The 20368-nt window shown below is 42.3% G+C and overlaps 1 protein-coding gene across 7 annotated transcripts in view; it reads left to right on the top strand.

The window, feature by feature from the left end:
• The window catches only part of SERAC1 (serine active site containing 1), a 2030253-nt gene that overhangs the window by 27407 nt on the left and 1982478 nt on the right, over positions 1-20368 (top strand). For 5 of the 7 annotated variants that reach the window (XM_069769365.1, XM_069769370.1, XM_069769372.1 and 2 more), the window contains exon 2: positions 7177-7463. The exons of 1 other annotated variant lie outside the window; for it this stretch is intronic. The gene's annotated coding sequence lies outside the window, so the exon portion shown is untranslated. The remainder of the gene's footprint in view (positions 1-7176; positions 7464-20368) is intronic. One more of the 7 variants, XM_069769367.1, reaches the window with a different exon arrangement.

Consider the following 20368-nt stretch of genomic DNA (forward strand, 5'->3'; position numbering starts at 1 on the left):
CTTTTAAATTATTTGTTTAAATAATTAAAAAGCAGTTTGTGGACCGCCCTTTTTTTTTTTTTTTTTAATAACCAGCCAATATAAAGCTGACACCTGGTGTTTGCAGCCCACAGCTGTCAGCTTTACCTGCGCTGGTTATCAAACATACAGGGGAACCAACATCATTTTTTTTAATTTATTGCAAGGGCGCCGGTTGAATACTCTCATCAGCCTTGCTTGCTCTTTATCAGAGAGAAGCCTGTGACCAGCGCCCACCATTTGATGCTCCATATTAAAATATGCCCCATATAATGCTGCACAAAGGTTAATAATGGCCCCATAAGATGCTCCTTAGAAACATTTGTCCCATGTAATGCTGCAGAAAGGTTGATTATTGCCCCATAAGATGCTCCATTGAAACATTTGCCCCATACAATGCTGCATAAAGGTTAATAATGGCCCCATAAGATGCTCCATAGAAACATTTGCCCCATACAATGCTGCATAAAGGTTAATTATGGCTCCATAAGATACGCCATAGAAACATTTGCCCCATACAATGATACATAAAGGTTGATTATGGCCCCATAAGATGCTCCATAGAGTAATATGCCCCATACAATGCTGCATAAAGGTTAATAATGGCGCCATAAGATGCTCCAAACATTTTCCCCTTATGTTGCATAAAGGTTGATTATGGCCCTATAAAATGCTTCATAGAGTAATATGCCCCATATGCTGTTGCTGCGATTAAAAAAAAAAAAGGCATATTCACTTCTTGTCCTCAGAAGGTGGCGACACCGGCACTTGCGATATTCACCTGTCACCGTTTCACCACGGGCTCCGGTCTGTCTTCTGGCTCTCCACAGTGACTGTTAAGGCAGAGGGTGGCACGCACACTAAACACGTCATCGTCCCTCTGACCTGAACGTCGCAGAAGATGCGGAAGACGGAGCGGCGCCCGGCGGTGGAACGGGGACAGGTGAATATCGCAATGCTCACCCTCCCCCGTTTTACTCACCTGCTCCCCGCCCGGTCCCTGCTTCTCACTGACAGATGGTCTCGGCGCCGGCAGCTTGTTCCGGTGTTAAGCGGTCACTGGTACATTACATTAAAGTAATTAATATGCGCTCCACCCCTATGGGAGTGGAGTCACGCCTATATTCATTACTTTAATGAGCGGTACCATGTGACCGCTGAACACAGAAAGAGCTGCAGGCGCCCGGAGATGCAGGGACCGCGCCAGGAGCAGGTGAGTATGAGACAGCCGCCGCTCCCCCTCCCCCGCCGACCCCCTGAGTTAACTCGAGTATAAGCCGAGGGGGCACTTTCAGCCTAAAAAAATGGGCTGAATATCTGAGCTTATTCTCGAGTAGAGCTTATTCTCGAGTATACACTGCGTGCAGAATTATTAGGCAAGTTGTACTTTAGAGGATTATTTTTATTATTGATCAACAACTATGTTCTCAATCAACCCAAAAGACTTGTAAATATCAAAACCTAGTATTTTTGGAAGTTGGAGTGGGTTATTTTTAGATTTAGCTATCTTAGGAGGATGTCTATTTGTGCAGGTAACTATTAATGTGCAGACTTATTAGGCAACTTAATAAAAACCAAATATATTCCCATCTCACTTGTTTATTTTCACCAGGTAAACCAATATAACTGCACAAAATTTAGAAAAAAACATTTCTAACATGCAAAAACAAAACCCCCCAAAATTAGTGACAAATATAGACACCTTTCTTTATGATGGCCCTAACAGCCTTCCATCCATAGATTCTGTCAGTTGTTTGATCTGTTTACGATCAATATTGAATGCAACAGCCACCACAGCCTCCGAGACGCTGTTCCGAGAGGTGTACTGTTTTCCCTCCCTGTAGACCCCACATTTTATGAGGGACCACAGATTCTCCATGGGGTTCAGATAAGGTGAACAAGGGGGCCATATCATTATTTTTCTTCTTTGAGACCTTTACTGGCCAGCCACACTGTGGAGTAGTTGGAGGCATCTGATGGAGCATTGTCCTGCATGAAAATCATGTTTTTCGTGAACAATACCGACTTCTTCCTGTACTACTGCTTGAAGAAGTCTTCCAGAAACTGGCAGTAGGTCTGGGAGTTGAACTTCACTCCATCCTCAACCCGAAAAGGTTCCACAAGTTCATCTTTGATAATACCAGCCCATACCAGTACCCCACTTCCACCTTGCTGGTGTCTGAATTGGAGTGGAGCTCTCTGCCCTTTACTGATCCAGCCTCTCGCCCATCAAGAGTCACTCTCATTTCATCAGTCCATAAAACCTTTGAAAAGTCAGTATTAGGATATTTCTTGGCCCAGGCTTGACATTTTATCTTATGTTTCTTGTTCAAAGGTGGTCGTTTTTCTGCATTGCTTACCTTGGCCATGTCCCTGAGTATTGCACACCTTGTGCTTTTTGTTACTCCAGTAACGTTGCAGCTCTGAAATATGGCACAACTGGTGGCAAATGGCATCTTGGCAGCTTCACACTTGATTTTCCTCAATTCATGGGCATATATTTTTTGCCTTTTTTGCCCAACACACTTCTTGCTACCCTGTTAGCTATTTGCCATGAAACGCTTGATTGTTCGGTGATCACTCTTCAAAAGTTTGGCAATTTCAAGATTGCTGCATCCCTCTTCAAGACATCTCACAATTTTGGACTTTTCAGAACCCGTCAAATCTCTCTTCTGACCCATTTTGCCAAAGGAAAGGAAGTTGCCTAATAATTAAGCACACCGTATATACGGTTTTGATGTCATTAGACAACACCCCTCCTTATTACAGAGATGCACATAACCTGATTTACTTAATTTGTAGTTGGCTCTCAAGCCTGAACAGCTTGGAGTAGGACAACATGTATAAAAAGTATCATGTGATTCAAAAAACAACTTGCCTAATAATTCTGCGCACATTGTATACGGTAGATATAAGAAAAAATTTTTGACAGTGAGGGTGATCAGTGAGTGGAAGAAACTGCCACGAGAGGTTGTGAGTTCTCCTTCAATGGAAGTCGTCAAACAGAGGCTGAACAGACATCTGTCTGAGATGCTTTAGTGACTCCTGCATTGAGCAGGGGGTTGGACACGATGACACTTGAGGTCCCTTCCAACTAACATTCTATGATACTGCTGTACCTGCTTTATTTTTTCACTGAAAACACAGCAAAATCTAATACCTGAGGTTTTGCACTCACTCATAGTAGCAGTTAGCAAGGACGAAAAAAAATACATTTGTCCATCCAGTTCAGCCTATGTTCTGTCAGAATAAATCTCCAGATCTACGTCCTTATAGAGAATCTAATAACTGTGAGGCCTCTCTTGAACCCCTCGACTGAGTTTGCCATCACCACCTCCTCAGGCAAAGAATTCCAGATTCTCACTGCCCTAACAGTAAAGAATAATCTTCTATGTTGGTGGAAAAACCTTCTCTCCTCCAGACGCAGAGAATGCCCCCTTGTGACCCTCACCTTCCTTGGTATAAACAGATCCTCGGAGAGATATTTGCATTGCCCCCCTTTTATAACTTGTACATGCATATTAGATCGCCCCTCAGTCATCTTTTTTTCTAGACAAAATCATCTTAATTTTGCTAATCTCTCTAGGTATTGTAGTTCCCCCATCCCTTTTTAATATTTTTGTTTCCCTCCTTTGTACTCGCTCTAGTTCCATTATATCCTTCCTGAGCACCCATGCCCAAAACTGTACACAGTACTCCATGTGCGGTCTAACCAGGAATTTGTATAGAGGCAGTATAATGCTCTCATCATGTGTGTCCAGACCTCTTTTAATGCACCCCATGATCCCGTTTGCCTTGGCAGCCGCTGCCTGGCACTGGCTGCTCCAGGTAAGTTTATCATTAACTAGGATCCCCAAGTCCTTCTCCATGTCAGATTTACCCAGTGGTTTCCCGTTCAGTGTGTAATGGTGACATTGATTCCTTCTTCCCATGGGTATAACCTTACATTTATCATTGTTAAACTACATCTGACACCTTTCGGCCCAAGTATCCAACTTACCCAGATCCATCTGTAGCAGAATACTATCTTCTCTTGTATTGATTGCTTTACGTAGTTTTGTATCATCTGAAAATATCGATGTTTTGCTGTGTAAACCTTCTACCAGATCGTTAATAATAAATATGTTGAAGAGAATTATAAAATGGAATAAATGGAACCTCAGATTCCAAAATCAGTAATCTTTTCGGTGGATTGTGGTGTTGTTGACGATCAAATTAAGACGACTAACTAAGTTAAAAGTTTTCTTTCTTTATTAGGGCAATTTGTTTCTGGCCTAACTAGGTCAGTGGCCCAAAAAGCAAGGTTATTGCTTATCTGTTAGTTTTGTTCTTTCTTGTTTTATTATGTTTCCCCTGCCCCTTCCTTTTCCCCTCCTGTTCCCCTTTTCCCCTTCCCCCCTTCTCCCAACCACTTCCTTTTCTTTGATGTAGATACATACTAATATTTCACAAATACATTATATTGGTTTTGTTTAAAAAAATTGTTAATAAAAATGATTTGAAAACAAAAACAGTGGTGAAAAAAAACAAAACTATTTCTATTCAAAACTAAAATGAGTCATACAAACTTAGACAATAATATAAAAACTAAAAAAAGTGCCTCAAACCACTGAACACAAAGAGGATATCATGAAGAAGCACGAGCGAAACGCGCGTCGCGGTGATGAGTAAGGCGGGCCACTCGGCGTCTACTTTTTCGGCACTGCAGATCCAGGTAATTTGTGTACGACAGAGTTTGCCATGTACTGTATATATTGTAAGCACGACAATATTTATTTTCAGTCGAAATAGCAGTTACTACAGTGCCAAATATGCATGTGCACTTAAATATTATATGGGGTCATTAGCTTGTCTGGCTACAAGGACATCCATGCTATATATAATATATATACTTCTCACAAAATTAGAATATCATAAAAAAGTTAATTTATTTCAGTTCTTCAATACAAAAACTGAAACTCACATGTAAAGTCATCACAAATAGAGTAATCTATTGCAAGTATTCATTTCTGTTAATGTTGAGGATTATGGCTTACAGCGAAGGAAAACCGAAAAGTCATTATCTCAATAATTTAGAATACTTTATAGCGCCAGCTTAAAAAATTAGTTTAAAATTCGAAAAGTTGCCCTACTGAAATGCACACTACTCAAAAAAAAAAAAAAATGGAACACTAAAGTCCCACATCCTAGATATCACTGAATTAAATATTCCAGTTGCAAATCTTTATTCATTACATAGTGGGATGCGTTGAGAAGAATAAAACATAAAAATGATAAATGTACCAGTGACCGCTCAAAGCTGGAAGAGCTGCCGTGCCCGGAGACCATCGGAGATGCAAGGATCGCGCCAGGAGCAGGTGAGTATAATGGTGAGGGGGAGCACGGAGATATTCACTTCTCCTCGTTCCACCGCCGGGCGCTCTCTTTTGCGTCATCTGCCTGTGACGCTCAGGTCAGAGGGCGCAATGACGTAGTTAGGGCGCGTCCCTCTGCCTGAGTATCAGTGCTGAGGATGGGGAAGACAGCTGCGCCCGGCGGTGGTATGGGGAAAGGTGACTATAGGAAGTGCCGGGGGTCTGAGCGACGAGAGGTATGTAATTTTTTTTTCTTTAATCTCAGCAACAGCATATGGGGCATAATAGTCTATGGAGCATCTTATGGGGCCATAATCAGCATTTGTGGAGCTTTATATGGGGCAAATGCGTCTATGGGGCATCTTATGGGGCCATAATCAGCATTTGTGAAGCATTATACGGGCAAATATCTCTAGGGAACATCTTATGGGGCCATAATCAGCATTTGTGGAGCTTTATATGGGGCAAATGCGTCTATGGGGCATCTTATGGGGCCATAATCAGCATTTGTGAAGCATTATACGGGCAAATATCTCTAGGGAACATCTTATAGGGCCATAATCTGCATTTGTGCAGCATTATATGGGGCGGATTTTGTATGGAGCATCTTATTGGGGCCCATCATGGACTGTATGGAGTATTATATGGGGCTCCTGATTCAATATAGATATTCAACAACACTTAACCTACTGATGTCTCAATCAATTTTACTTTTATTGGTATCTATTTTTATTTTTGACATTTACCTGTTGCTGCTGAATTTTCCACCCTAGGCTTATACTCGAGTCATTAAGTTTTCCCAGTTTTTTGTGGCAAAATTAGGGGTCTCGGCTTATAATCGGGTTGGCTATATACGGTACCTAAAACTCTGCTTCCAAAGCTGATTGTCATTAAAGGAAGCATGAATGCGGCCAAGTACAGAAATATTCTAGATGAAAACATCTTCCAGAGTGCTCTGGACCTCAGACTTGGCCGAAGGTTCATCTTCCAACAAGACAATGACCCTAAGCGCACAGCTAAAATTACAAAGGAGTGGCTTCAGAACAACTCTGTGACCATCTTGACTGACCCAGCCAGAGCCCTGACCTAAAGCCAATTGAGCATCTCTGGAGAGACCTGGAAATGGCTGTCCATCAACGTTCACCATCCAACCTGATGGAACTGAAGAGGATCTGCAAGGAAGAATGGCAGAGGATCCCCAAATCCAGGTGTTAAAAACTTGTTGCATCATTCCCATAAAGACTCATGGCTTTACTAGCTCAAAAGGGTGCGTCTACTCAATACTGAGCAAAGAGTCTGAATACTTATGGCCCTGTGATGTTTCATTTTTTCTTTTTTAATAAATTTGCAAAAATTACTACATTTCTATTTATTTGTATGTTTTTTTTTTCAGTCAAGATGGTGTGCAGAGTGCACATTAATGAGAAAAATTTACTTTTTTGTATTTACCAAATGGCTGCAATGAAGCAAAGAGTGAAAAATTGAAAGGGGTTTGAATACTTTCCGTACCCACTGTATTTGCTTAACTCTACTTGAGGGGTGCAGTTTTTTTGGTTTTTAGAATGGTGTCACTTTTTGGTATGTTCTGTCATATAGACCCCTTAAATTGATTTCAATTGTGATGTGGTCCCTAAAAAAACAATAGTGGTTTTCTAAATTTTTCTAATAATCGCTGAACAACGTTTAACCCTTATAACTTCCTAACAAAATAAAATTGTGGTTTCAAAATGGTGCTGATGTAAAGACATATGGGAAATGTTAACTATTTTGGATGCACAGGTAGTTTTTTCTTCTATCCTTCCAGTAGACGGGCATGGCACCAGGAGATGGAACAGGATCCTTGATGCAAACAACTGGCTAAGACGATGGTGCAGACAACAAGGATTTGGATTCCTGGACCACGGTGTGAATTACTGGTATGATGGACTCCTCGCCAGAGACGGACTACACCTCAACAAACCTTGGAAACACACATTCGCCAGAAGACTCGCTACACTCATCAGGAGGGCGTTAAACTAGAAGAAGAGGGGACGGGAAGAAAAACATTAGACTCGAACAAAGACGACCCAGGAAAACATACTCAGAAGGGAGGTAAGAACATTTATAAAACAATCCACAGTGAGGAGATTGGAACAAAACAAAATCCTCTAAACTGCATGCATGGAGACATGGTTAGATGAAAGCTATGACTGGGCAGTTAACTTACAGGGTTACAGTCTGTTTAGAAAGGATCGTAAAAATCGGAGAGGAGGAGGGGTTTGTCTCTATGTAAAGTCTTGTCTAAAGTCCACTTTAAGGGAGGATATTAGCGAAGGGAATGAGGATGTCGAGTCCATATGGGTTGAAATTCATGGAGGGAAAAATGGTAACAAAATTCTCATTGGGGTCTGTTACAAACCCCCAAATATAACAGAAAGCATGGAAAGTCTACTTCTAAAGCAGATAGATGACGCTGCAACCCATAATGATTTCCTGGTTATGGGGGACTTTAACTACCCGGATATTAACTGGGAAACAGAAACCTGTGAAACCCATAAAGGCAACAGGTTTCTACTAATAACCAAGAAAAATTATCTTTCACAATTGGTGCAGAATCCAACCAGAGGAGCAGCACTTTTAGACCTAATACTATCTAATAGACCTGACAGAATAACAAATCTGCAGGTGGTTGGGCATTTAGGAAATAGCGACCACAATATTGTGCAGTTTCACCTGTCTTTCACTAGGGGGACTTGTCAGGGAGTCACAAAAACATTGAACTTTAGGAAGGCAAAGTTTGAACAGCTTAGAGATGCCCTTAATCTGGTAGACTGGGACAATATCCTCAGAAATGAGAATACAGATAATAAATGGGAAATGTTTAAGAACATCCTAAATAGGCAGTGTAAGCGGTTTATACCTTGTGGGAATAAAAGGACTAGAAATAGGAAAAACCCAATGTGGCTAAACAAAGAAGTAAGACAGGCAATTAACAGTAAAAAGAAAGCATTTGCACTACTAAAGCAGGATGGCACCATTGAAGCTCTAAAAAACTATAGGGAGAAAAATACTTTATCTAAAAAACTAATTAAAGCTGCCAAAAAGGAAACAGAGAAGCACATTGCTAAGGAGAGTAAAACTAATCCCAAACTGTTCTTCAACTATATCAATAGTAAAAGAATAAAAACTGAAAATGTAGGCCCCTTAAAAAATAGTGAGGAAAGAATGGTTGTAGATGACGAGGAAAAAGCTAACATATTAAACACCTTCTTCTCCACGGTATTCACGGTGGAAAATGAAATGCTAGGTGAAATCCCAAGAAACAATGAAAACCCTATATTAAGGGTCACCAATCTAACCCAAGAAGAGGTGCGAAACCGGCTAAATAAGATTAAAATAGATAAATCTCCGGGTCCGGATGGCATACACCCACGAGTACTAAGAGAACTAAGTAATGTAATAGATAAACCATTATTTCTTATTTTTAGTGACTCTATAGCGACAGGGTCTGTTCCGCAGGACTGGCGCATAGCAAATGTGGTGCCAATATTCAAAAAGGGCTCTAAAAGTGAACCTGGAAATTATAGGCCAGTAAGTCTAACCTCTATTGTTGGTAAAATATTTGAAGGGTTTCTGAGGGATGTTATTCTGGATTATCTCAATGAGAATAACTGTTTAACTCCATATCAGCATGGGTTTATGAGAAATCGCTCCTGTCAAACCAATCTAATCAGTTTTTATGAAGAGGTAAGCTATAGGCTGGACCACGGTGAGTCATTGGACGTGGTATATCTCGATTTTTCCAAAGCGTTTGATACCGTGCCGCACAAGAGGTTGGTACACAAAATGAGAATGCTTGGTCTGGGGGAAAATGTGTGTAAATGGGTTAGTAACTGGCTTAGTGATAGAAAGCAGAGGGTGGTTATAAATGGTATAGTCTCTAACTGGGTCGCTGTGACCAGTGGGGTACCGCAGGGGTCAGTATTGGGACCTGTTCTCTTCAACATATTCATTAATGATCTGGTAGAAGGTTTACACAGTAAAATATCGATATTTGCAGATGATACAAAACTATGTAAAGCAGTTAATACAAGAGAAGATAGTATTCTGCTACAGATGGATCTGGATAAGTTGGAAACTTGGGCTGAAAGGTGGCAGATGAGGTTTAACAATGATAAATGTAAGGTTATACACATGGGAAGAGGGAATCAATATCACCATTACACACTGAACGGGAAACCACTGGGTAAATCTGACAGGGAGAAGGACTTGGGGATCCTAGTTAATGATAAACTTACCTGGAGCAGCCAGTGCCAGGCAGCAGCTGCCAAGGCAAACAGGATCATGGGGTGCATTAAAAGAGGTCTGGATACACATGATGAGAGCATTATACTGCCTCTGTACAAATCCCTAGTTAGACCGCACATGGAGTACTGTGTCCAGTTTTGGGCACCGGTGCTCAGGAAGGATATAATGGAACTAGAGAGAGTACAAAGGAGGGCAACAAAATTAATAAAGGGGATGGGAGAACTACAATACCCAGATAGATTAGCGAAATTAGGATTATTTAGTCTAGAAAAAAGACGACTGAGGGGCGATCTAATAACCATGTATAAGTATATAAGGGGACAATACAAATATCTCGCTGAGGATCTGTTTATACCAAGGAAGGTGACGGGCACAAGGGGGCATTCTTTGCGTCTGGAGGAGAGAAGGTTTTTCCACCAACATAGAAGAGGATTCTTTACTGTTAGGGCAGTGAGAATCTGGAATTGCTTGCCTGAGGAGGTGGTGATGGCGAACTCAGTCGAGGGGTTCAAGAGAGGCCTGGAAGTCTTCCTGGAGCAGAACAATATTGTATCATACAATTATTAGGTTCTGTAGAAGGACGTAGATCTGGGGATTTATTATGATGGAATATAGGCTGAACTGGATGGACAAATGTCTTTTTTCGGCCTTACTAACTATGTTACTATGTTACTATGTTACTATTTTGGGTGACATATCTCTGATTTAAAGGGAACCTGTCACCCCCAAAATCAATGGAGAGGTAAGCTCACCATCATCAGGGGCTTATCTACAGCATTCTATAATGCTGTAGATAAGCCCCCGATGTAACCTGAAAGAGGAGAAAAAGTGGTTAGATTGTACTCACCCAGGGGCGGTCCCGCTGCAGTCTGGTCAAATGGGTGTCTCAGGTCCGCTCTGGCGCCTCCCATCTTCATTCCATGACGTCCTCTTCTGGTCTTCACGCCGGGGCTCCGGCGCAGGCGTACTTTGTCTGCCCTGTTGAGGGCAGAGCAAAGTTCTGCAGTGCGCAGGCACCGGGCCGGGCATCTCTGACCTTTCCGGCGCTTGCACACTGCAGTACTTTCCTCTGCCCTCAACAGATCTGTTGAAGTGTTCCAGCATTACTGCCTCATAAAGTGACAGTGGTCAGAATTGTAAAAATTGTCCTGGTCATTAACATGAAAACCGCCATCTGGGATAAAGTTTGGGATATCCTTCCACAAGCTTCTCACAATAGTTGGTCAAAATTTGGGCTCATTCCTCCTGACAAAATTGGTGTTACTGCTCCAGATTTGTAGGTCGCCTTGCTCCCACCTGACTTTTCAGTTTTGCCCATACATTTTCAATAGGATTAAGATCAGGGCTTTGTGATGGCCACTCCAAAAAATTGACTGTTATCCTTAACCCCTTAGTGACAGAGCCAATTTGGTACTTAATGACAGAGCCAATTTTTACAATTCTGACCACTGTCACTTTGAGGTTATAACTCTGGAATGCTTTAACGGATCCCGCTGATTCAGAGCTTTTTTTTTCGTTACATATTGAACTTCATGTTAGTCGTAACATTTCTTTGATATTTCTTGGGATTATTTATGAAAAAAACGGAAATATGGCGAAAATTTTTAAAATTTTGCTATTTTTAAACTTTATATTTTTATGCCCTTAAATTATAGAGACATGTCATGAAAAATAGTTAATAAATAACATTTCCCACATGTCTACTTTACATCAGCACAATTTTGGAAACAAATTTTTTTTTGTTAGGGAGTAATAAGGGTTAAAAGTTGACCAGCAATTTCTCATCTTTACAACACCATTTTTTTTAGGGACCACATCACATTTGAAGTCATTTTGAGGGGTCTATATGATCGAAAATAACCAAGTGTGACACCATTCTAAAAACTGCACCCCTCAAGGTTCTCAAAACCACATTCAAGAAGTTTATTAACCCTTTACGTGCTTCGCAGGAACTGAAACAATGTGGAAAGAAAAAATGAACATTTAACCATTTTTTTTTTATTTTCACAAGTGTAAAAACAGAAATGAAACTATAAATTTTGTTGTGCAATTTCTCTTGAGTAAACCATTGTTTGGGTGCACCGCAGAGCTTGGAAGAGAAGGAGTACCGTTTTACTTTTTCAATGTAGAATTGGCTGGAATTGAGATCTGACGCCATGTCGCGTTTGGAGAGCCTCTGATGTGCCTAAACAGTGGAAACCCCCCAGAAGTGACACCATTTTGGAAACTAGACCCCTTAAGGAACTTATCTAGATGTGTGGTGAGCACTTTAAACCCCCAGGTGCTTCACAGAAGTTTAGAACGTAGAGCCGTGAAAATAAAAAATCGCATTTTTTCTACAAAAATGATCTTTTTGCCCCCAAATTTTTATTTTCACAAGGGTAACAGGAGAAATTAGACCAAAAAAATTGTTGTGCAATTTCTCCTGAGTACGTCAATACCCCATATGTGGGAGTAAACCACTGTTTGGGCACACCACAGAGCTTGGAAGAGAAGGAGTGCCGTTTTACTTTTTCAATGTAGAATTGGTTGGAATTGAGATCGGACGCCATTTCACGTTTGGAGAGCCCCTGATGTGCCTAAATAGTAGAAACCCCCCAAAAGTGACCCCATTTTGGAAACTAGGCCCCCCATGGAACTTATCTAGATGTGTGGTGAGTACTTTGAATGCCCAAGTGCTTCACAGAAGTTTATAATGCAGTCGTGAAAATAAAAAATATTTTTTTTTTCCACAAAAAAGATTTTGTAGCCCCCAAGTTTTTATTTTCACAAGGGTAACAGGAGAAATTGGACCGCAAAAGTTGTTGTCCAATTTATCCCGAGTACGCTAATGCCCCATATGCAGGGTGGATAAAAATCAATTTATTATTTTTTAACCCCTTCCCGACCCATGACGCCACGTAGGCGTCATGAAAGTCGGTGCCATTCCGACCCATGACGCCTATGCGGCGTCATGGAAAGATCGCGTCCCTGCAGATCGGGTGAAAGGGTTAACTCCCATTTCACCCGATCTGCAGGGACAGGGGGAGTGGTAGTTTAGCCCAGGGGGGGTGGCTTCACCCCCTCGTGGCTACGATCGCTCTGATTGGCAGTTTCACTTTCAACAGCCAATCAGAGCGATTTGTAATATTTCACCTATTATAACGGGTGAAATATTACAATCCAGCCATGGCCGATGCTGAAATATCATCGGCCATGGCTGGAAATACTAGTGTGCCCCCACCCCACCGATCGCCCCCCCAGCCCTCCGATCTGGCCGGTACACTGCTCCGGCTTCCCTCCGTCCAGTGCTCCGCTCCCCCCGTGCTCTTGTCCGCTCCCCCCGTGCTCCAATCACCCCCCCGTGCTCCAATCACCCCCCCTGCACTCCGATCCACCACCCCCGGTGCTCTGTTCCACCCCCCCGTGCTCCATTCCAGCCCCCCCGTGCTCCGTTCCACGCCCCCCGTGCTTCGTTCCACCCCTCCCGCACTCCGATTCCCCCCCCGTGCTCCGATCCCCCCCCCGTGGTCCCCCCCACCCCATCATACTTACCGATCCAGCCGGGGTCCCGTCCGTCTTCTCCCTGGGCGCCGCCATCTTCCAAAATGGCGGGCGCATGCACAGTGCGCCCGCCGAATCTGCCGGCCGGCAGATTCGTTCCAAAGTGCATTTTGATCACTGAGATAGATTATTTCTCAGTGATCAAAATAAAAAAAATAATAAATGACCCCCCCCCTTTGTCACCCCCATAGGTAGGGACAATAAAAAAATAAAGAAATTTTTTTTCCACTAATGATAGAATAGGGTTAGGGGTAGGGTTAGGGCTAGGGTTAGGGTTTCGGTATGTGCACACGTATTCTGGTCCTCTGCGGATTTTTCCGCTGCGGATTTGATAAATCCGCAGTGCTAAACCGCTGCGGATTTACCGCGGTTTTTCTGCGCATTTCACTGCGGTTTTACAACTGCGATTTTCTATTTGAGCAGTTGTAAAACCGCTGCGGAATCCGCACAAAGAAGTGACATGCTGCGGAATGTAAACCGCTGCGTTTCCGTGCAGTTTTTCCGCAGCATGGGCACAGCGATTTTTGTTTCCCGTAGGTTTACATTGAACTGTAAACTCATGGGAAACTGCTGCGGATCCGCAGCGTTTTCCGCAGCGTGTGCACATACCTTTAGAATTAGGCTATGTGCACACGGTGCGGATTTGGCTGCGGATCCGCAGCAGTGTTCAATCAGGTTTACGGTACCATGTAAACATATGAAAAACCAAATCCGCTGTGCCCATGGTGCGGAAAATACCGCGCGGAAACGCTGCGTTGTATTTTCCGCAGCATGTCAATTCTTTGTGCGGATTCCGCAGCGTTTTACACCTGTTCCTCAATAGGAATCCGCAGGTGAAATCAGCACAAAAAACACTGGAAATCCGCGGAAAATCCGCAGGTAAAACGCAGTGCCTTTAACCCGCGGATTTTTCAAAAATGGTGCGAAAATATCTCACACGAATCCGCAACGTGGGCACATAGCCTTAGGGTTAGGGTTGGAATTAGGGTTGTGGTTATGGTTAGGGGTGTGTTGGGGTTAGGGTTGTGGTTAGGGGTGTGTTGCGGTTAGGGTTATGGCTACAGTTGGGATTAGGGTTAGGGGTGTGTTGGGGTTAGTGTTGGAGGTAGAATTGAGGGGTTACCACTGTTTAGGCACATCAGGGGTCTCCAAACGCAACATGGCGCCACCATTGATTCCAGCCAATCTCGTATTCAAAAAGTCAAATGGTGCTCCCTCACTTCCGAGCCCTGACGTGTGCCCAAACAGTGGTTTACCCCCACATATGGGGTACCAGCATACTCAGGACAAACTGCGCAACAATTACTGGGGTCCAATTTCTCCTGTTACCCTTGTGAATCAAAAAAATGCTTGCTAAAACATAATTTTTGAGGAAAGAAAAATGATTTTTTATTTTCACGGCTCTGCGTTGTAAACGTCTGTGAAGCACTTGGGGGTTCAAAGTGCTCACCACATATCTAGATAAGTTCCTTGGGGGGTCTAGTTTCTAAAATGGGGTCACTTGTGGGGGGTTTCTACTGTTTAGGCACACCAGGGGCTCTGCAAACGCAACGTGACACCCACAGACCATTCCATCAAAGTCTGCATTTCAAAAGTCACTACTTCCCTTCTGAGCCCCGACGTGTGCCCAAACAGTGGTTTACCCCCACTCATGGGGTATCAGCGTACTCAGGAGAAACTGGACAACAACTTTTGGGGTCCAATTTCTCCTGTAACCCTTGGGAAAATAAAAAATTCTGGGCTAAATAATTATTTTTGAGGAAAGAAAACGTATTTATTATTTTCACGGCTCTGCATTATAAACTTCTATGAAGCGCTTGGGGGTTCAAAGTGCTCACCACACATCTAGATAAGTTCCTTTCGGGGTCTAGTTTCCAAAATGCGGTCACTTGTGGGGGGTTTCTACTGTTAAGCCACATCAGGGGCTCTGCAAACGCAACGTGACGCCCACAGAGCATTCCATCAAAGTCTGCATTTCAAAACGTCACTACTTCACTTCCGAGCCCCGGCATGTGCCCAAACAGTGATTTACCCCCACATATGGGGTATCATCGTACTCAGGAGAAACTGGACAACAACTTTTGGGGTCAAATTTCTCCTGTTACCCTTGGGAAAATAAAAAATTGCAGGCTAAAAGATCATTTTTGAGAAAATAATTTTTTTTTTTTTTCATGGCTCTGCGTTATAAACTTCTGTGAAGCACTTGGGGGTTCAAAGTCCTCAACACACATCTAGATTAGTTCTTTTGGGGTCTAGTTTCCAAAATGGTGTCATTTCTGGGGGATCTCCAATGTTTAGGCACACAGGGGCTCTCCAAACGTGACATGGTGTCCGCTAATGATTGGAGCTAATTTTCCATTTAAAAAGCCAAATGGCGTGCCATCCCTTCCGAGCCCTGCCGTGCGCCCAAACAGTGGTTTACCCCCACATATTGGGTATCTGCGTACTCAGGACAAACAGGACAACAATATTTGGGGTCCAATTTCTCCTATTATCCTTGGCAAAATAGGAAATTCCAGGCTAAAAAATCATTTTTGAGGAAAGAAAAATTATTTTTTATTTTCATGGCTCTGCGTTATAAACTTCTGTGAAGCACCTGGGGGTTTAAAGTGCTCAATATGCATCTAGATAAGTTCCTTGGGGGGTCTAGTTTCCAAAATGGGGTCACTTGTGGGGGAGCTCCAATGTTTAGGCACACAGGGGCTCTCCAAACGCGACATGGTGTCCGCTAACAATTGGAGCTAATTTTCCATTCAAAAAGTCAAATGGCGCGCCTTCCCTTCCGAGCCCTGCCGAGTGCCCAAACAGTGGTTTACCCCCACATATGAGGTATCGACGTACTCGGGAGAAATTGCCCAACAAATTTTATGATCCATTTTACCCTACTGCCCATGTGAAAATGAAAAAATTGAGGCGAAAAGAATTTTTTTGTGAAAAAAAAGTACTTTTTCATTTTTACAGATCAATTTGTGAAGCACCTGAGGGTTTAAAGTGCTCACTAGGCATCTAAATAAGTTCCTTGGGGGGTCTAGTTTCCAAAATGGGGTCACTTGTGGGGGAGCGCCAATGTTTAGGCACACAGGAGCTCTCCAAACGCGACATGGTGTCCGCTAACGATGGAAATAATTTTTCATTCAAAAAGTCAAATGGCGCTCCTTCCCTTCTGAGCCTTACCATGTGCCCAAACAGTGGTTTACCCCCACATGTGAGGTATTGGTGTACTCAGGAGAAATTGCCCAACACATTTTAGGATCCATTTTATCCTGTTGCTCATGTGAAAATGAAAAAATTGAGGCTAAAAGAATTTTTTTGTGAAAAAAAAGTACTTTTTCATTTTTACGGATTAATTTGTGAAGCACCTGGGGGTTCAAAGTGCTCACTATGCATCTAGATAAGTTCCTTGGGGCGTCTAGTTTCCAAAATGGGGTCACTTGTGGGGGAGCTCCAATTTTTAGGCACACGGGGGCTCTCCAAACGTGACATGGTGTCCGCTAAAGAGTGGAGCCAATTTTTGATTCAAAAAGTCAAATGGCGCTCCTTCCCTTCCAAGCCCTGCCGTGCACCCAAACAGTGGTTTACCCCCACATATGAGGTATCAGCGTACTCAGGACAAATTGGACAACAACTTTCGTGGTTCAGTTTCTCCTTTTACCATTGGGAAAATAAAAAAATTGTTGCTAAAAGATAATTTTTGTGACTAAAAAGTTAAATGTTCATTTTTTCCTTCCATGTTGCTTCTGCTGCTGTGAAGCACCTGAAGGGTTAATAAACTTCTTGAATGTGGTTTTGAGTACCTTGAGGGGTGCAGTTTTTAGAATGGTGTCACTTTTGGGTATTTTCAGCCATATAGACCCCTCAAACTGACTTCAAATGTGAGGTGGTCCCTAAAAAAAATGGTTTTGTAAATTTCGTTGTAAAAATGACAAATCGCTGGTCAAATTTTAACCCTTATAACTTCCTAACCAAAAAAAATTTTGTTTCCAAAATTGTGCTGATGTAAAGTAAACATGTGGGAAATGTTATTTATTAACTATTTTGTGTCACATATCTCTCTGGTTTAACAGAATAAAAATTCAAAATGTGAAAATTGCGAAATTTTCAAAATTTTCGCCAAATTTCCGTTTTTATCACAAATAAACGCAGAATTTATTGACCTAAATTTACCACTAACATGAAGCCCAATATGTCACGAAAAAACAATCTCAGAACCGCTAGGATCCGTTGAAGCGTTCCTGAGTTATTACCTCATAAAGGGACACTGGTCAGAATTGCAAAAAACGGCAAGGTCTTTAAGGTCAAAATAGGCTGGGTCATGAAGGGGTTAAATAAAAAAAAATCGGATTTTTTTTATTTAAATCGGATTTTTTTAATTTAAATCGGATTTTTTTCAATAAACTGCTTTTTGAGGAAAATATTTTACCATCCAAAGGTTCCTCCATCATGAGATAAAGCTGAGTTGTTTAACTCAGTAGAATAAAGGCTGTATATGTGTAACATTCACAATGCCATGCTCTTCCAGAGGTTTCTGTAGGATTAGTGGGCAGTTTCTCTCCTATATTATCACAGACGCTCGCTTTACTTACGCAGTTCTCAAAACTGAATTTGACTCCGCAGAGGTCCCAGCCTCTTGTTCATGGCAAAAATGTTACAACATGAACAGAGTTGAGAAAAAGACCTTAAAGGGACACTGTCACCTGAATTTGGAGGGAACAATCTTCAGCCATGGAGGCGGGGTTTTCGGGTGTTTGATACACCCTTTCCTTACCCGCTGGCTGCATGCTGGCTGCAATATTGGATTGAAGTTCATTCTCTGTCCTCCATAGTACACACCTGCGCAATGAATGAAGCTCCTTCGCCTATCGGTAAGGCAGGCATGCGTGCAAAATGCAAACGATGCAACAAAGAGATGCAAGGCCTGGTGGCGCGAATGAGGCAACATCATGAGAAGTGCGGTGATGAAGATGACTCATGTCCCTTCCTCCTCCTTACACTTATATTCACATTCTTCTTGTGTTGTGCAGATCTATTCCACAGATCTATTCTAGCTAGGATGCTAGAGATGAGGAAGGAGATCTAGGGTGGTGCCTGGCTGTGGAGAGCTTTGTGGGAGAGAGTTATAAGTTTATATCGGACTCGGTAGTGGATGGACAACCAGTGCAATCACTGGCACAGGGTAGAGGCATTGGTGTAGTGGTTGGAGAGGAATATGATCATTACTGCTGCATTCAGGATGGTTTGGAGAGGGGACGTTTACTAAGAGGGATTAGTAGAGAGTTGCAGTAGTCCAGACAAGAATGAATAAAAGCAACAGTAAACGTTTTTCCAGAGTCAAAGGTAAGAAAAATTCGAATTCTAGAGATGTTTTTGAGGTGATGGTGACATGAACGAGAAAGTCATCTGATGTGCACAGTGAAGGAAAGATCTGAGTCAAATACAGGTCCTTCTCAAAAAATTAGCATATAGTGTTAAATTTCATTATTTACCATAATGTAATGATTACAATTAAACTTTCATATATTATAGATTCATTATCCACCAACTGAAATTTGTCACGTCTTTTATTGTTTTAATACTGATGATTTTGGCATACAACTCCTGATAACCCAAAAAACCTGTCTCAATAAATTAGCATATCAAGAAAAGGTTCTCTAAACGACCTATTACCCTAATCTTCTGAATCAACTAATTAACTCTAAACACATGCAAAAGATACCTGAGGCTTTTATAAACTCCCTGCCTGGTTCATTACTCAAAACCCCCATCATGGGTAAGACTAGCGACCTGACAGATGTCAAGAAGGCCATCATTGACACCCTCAAGCAAGAGGGTAAGACCCAGAAAGAAATTTCTCAACAAATAGGCTGTTCCCAGAGTGCTGTATCAAGGCACCTCAATGGTAAGTCTGTTGGAAGGAAACAATGTGGCAGAAAACGCTGTACAACGAGAAGAGGAGACCGGACCCTGAGGAAGATTGTGGAGAAGGACCGATTCCAGACCTTGGGGAACCTGAGGAAGCAGTGGACTGAGTCTGGTGTGGAAACATCCAGAGCCACCGTGCACAGGCGTGTGCAGGAAATGGGCTACAGGTGCCGAAATGGGCTACAGAGAAGCAGCACTGGACTGTTGCTAGGTGGTCCCAAGTACTTTTTTCTGATGAAAGCAAATTTTGCATGTCATTCGGAAATCAAGGTGCCAGAGTCTGGAGGAAGACTGGGGAGAAGGAAATGCCAAAATGCCTGAAGTCCAGTGTCAAGTACCCACAGTCAGTGATGGTGTGGGGTGCCATGTCAGCTGCTGGTGTTGGTCCACTGTGTTTCATCAAGGGCAGGGTCAATGCAGCTAGCTATCAGGAGATTTTGGAGCACTTCATGCTTCCATCGGCTGAAATGCTTTATGGAGATGAAGATTTCATTTTTCAGCACGACCTGGCACCTGCTCACAGTGCCAAAACCACTGGTAAATGGTTTACTGACCATGGTATTACTGTGCTCAATTGGCCTGCCAACTCTCCTGACCTGAACCCCATAGAGAATCTGTGGGATATTGTGAAGAGAAAGTTGAGAGACGCAAGACCCAACACTCTGGATGAGCTTAAGGCCGCTATTGAAGCATCCTGGGCCTCCATAACATCTCAGCAGTGTCACAGGCTGATTGCCTCCATGCCACGCCGAATTGAAGCAGTCATTTCTGCCAAAGGATTCCCGACCAAGTATTGAGTGCATAACTGAACATTATTATTTGATGGTTTTTTTGTTTGTTATTAAAAAACACTTTTATTTGATTGGATGGGTGAAATATGCTAATTTATTGAGACAGGTTTTTTGAGTTATCAGGAGTTGTATGCCAAAATCATCAATATTAAAACAATAAAAGATGTGACAAATTTCAGTTGGTGGATAATGAATCTATAATATATGAAAGTTTAATTGTAATCATTACATTATGGTAAATAATGAAATTTAACACTATATGCTAATTTTTTGAGAAGGACCTGTATAACCCCAAGACAGCAGGCGCGCTATATGGGAGTATTAGGCAAACCACGTACTGAAATGGCAATATTGAGTTTGGGAAGGTTAATAGAGAGAGGAAACACAATGAGTAAAGTCTTGAACAGATTTAGTTTTAGATAGAGAGAGAGCATGATGTTGTGTGCAGTTATTTTA

This window comes from Ranitomeya imitator, chromosome 5, assembly GCF_032444005.1.
Source record: "Ranitomeya imitator isolate aRanImi1 chromosome 5, aRanImi1.pri, whole genome shotgun sequence".
NCBI lineage: Eukaryota > Metazoa > Chordata > Amphibia > Anura > Dendrobatidae > Ranitomeya > Ranitomeya imitator.